This window comes from Mytilus trossulus, chromosome 3 (assembly GCF_036588685.1).
Source record: "Mytilus trossulus isolate FHL-02 chromosome 3, PNRI_Mtr1.1.1.hap1, whole genome shotgun sequence".
Taxonomy (NCBI): domain Eukaryota; kingdom Metazoa; phylum Mollusca; class Bivalvia; order Mytilida; family Mytilidae; genus Mytilus; species Mytilus trossulus.
The window spans coordinates 72,413,825-72,419,824 of record NC_086375.1 but is presented as its reverse complement, the minus strand read 5'-3'; the positions used below and the strand labels follow the sequence as shown (position 1 = coordinate 72,419,824).

Here is a 6,000-nt window from a genome sequence, read left to right as displayed (position 1 = left end):
TTCAATTCAAATTAATCGAGGGTAAACCTGTTTTTATTTACTTGCAGAGTGTCGGATATATTTGTATTAGGGTTGAATCAGGATATGAAAAATTTACAAGGACAGATGATATGCACCATGCAGTTTTAGCAGCCTGTGATTAAAGTTTTTTTTATTTTTCATTTATTGAAAACCGTATACTTCTGTCCCATTTTTCCTTCCTTCAAGTTCATTACTTACGACAATACAACATGTTAAGATCTGTTAAGGGTACAAATTATGTAATCGATTTCAACAACTTGAGGTAAATAAGTTCAGGGTAAATAGACATCACAAAATTAATAGACAGATTTAGAATCTACCAACTACATAAAAAAAAGCAAATGAAACTTGCAAATTGAATAAAAGTACGTCAAAAGTTTCAGAAAACTCTCTTTGACGTCGTGAAGGTGTAACGTCGTGTTGTAGGAACATCGTGCGCAACGTGTTTAAGTCAAGAGCTCGTAGTTCAGTGGTTGTCGTTGGTTCGTGTCTGTCATATATGTTTTTCGTAAATTGTTTTATTATGAATTAGGCCGTCAGTTAAATTCGAAAGGTATTGATTCTTAATTTTCTTTTCTGGACCTTTTATAGCCGACAATAATTGCTTAAATCCATTTATTTTTTAACTTTGACAATCATATCACATCTCTTTATTTTTATGTTGAAAATATAAATGTGGTTTGATAAAATGTTGTTTTCCCTAAATAAAAACAACTGTTTCGTTCGTTTGTCGGATGCTATAGTTGGGAATATTAAAAAGTTCCTGAATCGTGACATTGATATAACAAAAAATGTTGAAGAATTTTGTGTTTTCTCTGTCTTTCAGATAACAAGTCCTCTCCCATCCTTGATAAAATTTAATTTTACTGGAGCTTTTTCTACCAGTAGCTACATGTATAGCTTGTAATAAACAGACATCTCATTTAAATTTGTAATTATACCACATTTTCTATTTTAATATCATGTTTATTGACATAAACGTGTCTTTTCTTGGGTCAGTGGTTAGCTACCACAATTCCACATTCGAATTCCTTGTTATACCAAATTAAAAAGTGTTAGGTATGTGTAGATACACCATAAGAGAGGCTAAATTTCACGATAAAGCTTTGCTTTGAAATTAAGTTCATCCTATGGTGTATCTACACATATAGCCAATCACTTTTTTATTTGGTAAACGACATGTGTCAAAGTTCTCAACTGATATCACAGGAAAGAAAATGTGTTACAATGTAGTTTCTTGCTAAAAGTGTGAGGTATCTAACATACACAATATGACCATTTTCAATCTTCTGGTAAACCAATCAGAGGGTCGATATGGAACTGTGGTGTATGTGTCGATTCCCTCACACTTTTTCAAACAAACTATGGTACATATCAAGTTACAATATCCCGATCCTGTGCTGAAAAATTCTTTGTTGTATTGTTCAAATATGTATTTATTATTTTTCTAAAATTGCTGGTGAATAATATATTAAGTAAAATTCAAAATATGCCAATTAACTTTCCAGAGAATCTTTTCGGTATATATAAATATTTATTTTGTACGAGGATTATTTTCATTTTCATTTAAGATTAGATTCTTTACATATTTTTTACTGTCCTTTTCTTCTTGTCTTGTATACTTATTCAGTGGTTGTTTGTTTATGTGTTACATATTTGTTTTTCGTTCATTTTTTGTACATAAATAAGCCTTTAGTTTTTCGAATTCGTTTTCCATTGTTATTTCGGGACATTTTAAAGATGACTATGCGGTATGGGCTTTATTCATTGTTGACGACCGTACGGTGACCTATAATAGTTGGTAATTTCTGTGTCATTTTGGTCTCTTGTGGAAAGTTGTCTCTTTGACAATCATATCACATCTTCTTTTTTATGTGTAGTGTACACGTTTTGTTTTTGTCTCTGATATAGTCACCTTAATAGGGTTCCTTGATAGAATCTTAATTGTCAAAATGACTGTTTTTGTGCTTATTTTCACTTCAAATACCATAGATGAACAAATACGATAGTAATACACAACCAATACAATGCATATGCAATGTATTTAATAAATTTGGCCAAGCAATTCTACAGGAAAGCTCCAAGTGATTTACAGGAAGGCTCCGAGTGATATTACAGTCAACATGCGAGCGATTGTACAGTCAATAAAAATATCCGACATGGAGAAAATGAATATATTTGGATTTCTACTGGGACAATGGCTTTGAAACTTTCAGACAGGTAAGACTATACATCAGACAAGGTACATGTGAAAATCCAGGTAGCAAACAATGATTTTTCGATGTTTATTTGACATTTTTGATCGCTGTTGTGTGACAATTTTTATCGTTTTACACGGAGCTACACCATTCTAAGGAAAACGTTTCGATGCATATATCTTTCTTATTATTTTATTGGTTCATATTTACATAAAGAATGTTTTAGCTATCAAAACTTGAAGCAGAAACGTTATATAGGAACATAAGAGTTCGTCAAAGTTTCCATCAAGCAACTTGTTATTTTTCGAATGTCGGAGCACCGCTTGACAGTCTCCCGAATGACCAAAATATTAGAAAACCGTACAGTTCCGTTCCCACACTGTGATACTTATAAATCTAGTTTTCTATGCTGGTTTTATATAATGAACAAAGTTACCATTGTTATTAATTATCATAACATACATGCATCTATATAGGAATATTAAAATAGATAAAGACTATAAAAAGCAAATTTCTTCAGCTAAGTAAGATCTACAAAAATGTTAACATGACCAAAATTGTCACTAATTGGTCCAAAAGTATGGTGGCTACTGAAATACTAAATACTGAGATACGGCCATTTCACCTTTTCGCGTTTTCTTATTTCACCTTTTCGTGTTTTCGTGTTTTCTCATTTCACTTTGCAAACGCGAAATCGGGAAATCGAGAAATTGAAAATGTGAAATTGAAAAATCAGGAAAATCGGGAAATCGGGAAATCTATAAAGAGAAAACACGAAATCGAGAAAGACTTAGATGACCTGCTTAAACAACTGGGCCGAAAGAAACCAAACTTGGCGTCAATCATTGTTAGAGTATCTTATACTATTTTATATGATTTTAACCCTATTTAACATGCTTTCCAATACATAACTCACGTATGTGAGCGACACATACTCGTGGGAGCCTCTACTTTAATATTGAATTACTTCCCCTGTTTCACATCACGTGATTGAATCCATTTCTCGATTTTTCAAGATGTAAACATTTGCCACTTTCTGGAATTTTGAATCAAAGACATCAAATGATATAGGAAAATATGTAAGATATTATTGATAGAAGTGATTCTCATGTATGTGAATTCACTTACTGGTTGCATATTATGACGTTTTCTCTCTATTACTTTGATTTGCCACAGTAACTGAGTAAGGAATGGCTGTACGTGAATCACTTCATATGTTGACAACTTGAAAGTTCAACTCTGACTGAATATTAAACCTATCATTCAGACTTTGCTTCCGTCCGATCTTGGCGATCATAATACTGTGGTATATTTTATAAATTTTTGGGTGATTTTGTATATATTGTATATCCTACCGTAGTCTAAAATCGTTCATCTTGTCAGTTCGTTAGGTATTTGTGTTTGAACTTAACAAACGGGGAAACTCCGCATTGACGTCACTACGCTGCCTCCGGCGTAGAAAAACAGTACAGAATACGTTTTTTCGGCTCTTTTGAATAAAAAAACAATTCAAAAGGTAAGTTTTCATTGTTGTTCTCAATTATTGCTTAAAAATGCCAATTTTCTAATGCCTGTTTCAATCCCGACTTCCGAATGTCTAAAAACATTCTAGAACTTCGAAAAATCCCACTGCAGGCCTCCATTGCTTTGTGTACATTCCATTCAGCGTCATCAATCTTGTGGCAGGCAATACAGGTCAAGCACATTGTATTTTTAGGAATTTTAAAATGACATACTCCTTACGATTTTCCCGCGAAAAAAGCCCAACCAAAATGAAAGGAAAAATATGTGAACAAACGATGTCCATGCCATAATTTTGTACAGGAATATAGAGTAGGTTAATAAAAAACAATTTACATTTATTTTTCATAGAAATTTCTTTTTATTCATAATAAAAAGATCGATATATTCTGACCATCATGACTGTAGGTCAATATTCATTCAAAATTCCATTGATGTCAAAAAGGATGGCAAAAAATGAGATTTCCTGTTAAATAAAACCCAGAACTATTGCAAACTATTTTGAAGCAATATCCCTGAAAGAAATCATGTAATTGCCGTAGACTGAAAAATCCCCTAATTGACAGTAGAGCAATTTGATTGGGTAGAACGAATTGACATCACGTGATTTTGACGCCATTGAAATTTTAATGTAAACAAACAAGGTCAGAAGGTTCAGTATGGGAGAGCATTGTACATTTAGTTACTGACAAATAATTTTGAGTTACCAAGCTTGATAATGCATGGTTATAAAAAATGAAAGCTAAGTCTACAGAAAAAAATAGCCTTAGGATAACGACATATCATTACACCGGATACTTTCTCTTCTTTAAGTGGTCAATTTTAACGCATTCTTTTGTTCCAAGAGAAATTTAAAACAAAGGGCTTGATACAAAACAATGTAGCTCTTTTGAAAAAAAATGTCAATTATAACCATTGATATTAGTATTCTTTCCAAAAAATATTTCAACTGACAACTGCACACAAATTCATTTGTTTGTGTACATGCATTAGCTTTATTCATGTTATTTGAATCACAGTTTGTCATGTTTACAATAATATCTTTTTGCCATTATTTTTCAGAATTTTACTATTTCTTCACATTTCATTCTATTTTAAGTGCTGCTTAAATTGATTCAATTAATTTAGGCAAGGAAATGCTGAGTTGTGTTTTCTTACCCCCCCCTTTCCTCCCCCATGGCAGAGGGGTCATTAAGTTTTACCTTTGTCCACCTTTACGTAAATGTTCATCCCATTTCTGTTCTCTAACTACCCCCAAGGGTGACTGTGGAAGAGAAATTATTTAATATGGTCACTTGGTCTTCTTCCGACCGGCAGTAAAATGCTTGCCAAAGTGGGGCGTCCGTTTGGCTGTGCGAGATGTATCAAGTTCGCAGTCATGTCTGGTCAGATTGGGGATGTTAAATCCGATGCCTTGTGTTAGGAGAGTGCCACGCTCTTTGCATGTTAAGAACCCTTGCAACAACTCTTTGAGGGGTCCGTAGGTGGCCTGTTGCAAGGCAAAAATTACCCTCATTTTCCAGTGGCAGTCCAAATTTCCCCGACCATCATTACAGATAGGCCATCTATTATTTCAAGACCTACCTATAGTATTTATTGTGAACTTGTTCTTGTCCTGACTATGCATGAAATATTTGCAACTGGACGTTAAGCAACCAACAATCAATCAATGTTCTCTAACTTAAGTTTTCCTCAACCAAATGTTTTGAAACTTACACACAATGCTTATTACCACAAAACACAAATCAAGTTTGAATTTTAGGGTCGTCACTCTAACCTTTCTAGAGTTATGGCTCTTTACCATGTTTACAATTGGAAACATTGCAGAATTGTTTTAGTTCTCTTACTTAACATGCTAATTAAGTTAGCCTCATCCAAATGTTATGAAACTTATATATATGCAGCAGCACAATGCTTATTACAACAAAATGCAGATAAAGTATGAATTTTTTAATAGAATTTCTGGTACATGTACATGTATCACACTGCACACAACCTGACTGTGATACAGAAATGATCTTTAATTTTTGTTGTCTTATTAAATATCACAAGACAATATTATGGCATTTTCATTGGCTATTTGTTAGGTCATTGATGACTTTCAAAGGTTAAGACAATGTATATTTCATCCATGGTAACATTCAGCTATGTTATTTCTTCAATAGATACAATATACTCACACATTTCACCTACAATCTTCTTTTTGTCATTTTTTAAAGGCAGTGCTTTAAGGCCTGACTTTTAAGTCATGAGGTTCATC

The 6,000-nt window shown here is 33.1% G+C and overlaps 1 protein-coding gene across 1 annotated transcript in view; it reads left to right on the top strand.

Annotated features, from left to right (window-relative positions):
• Positions 1-3,191: 3,191 nt before the first annotated feature.
• LOC134712328 (E3 ubiquitin-protein ligase RNF13-like) overlaps positions 3,192-6,000 on the top strand; it is a 39,573-nt gene continuing 36,764 nt past the window's right edge. The window contains exon 1 of the mRNA XM_063573769.1: positions 3,192-3,298. The gene's annotated coding sequence lies outside the window, so the exon portion shown is untranslated. The remainder of the gene's footprint in view (positions 3,299-6,000) is intronic.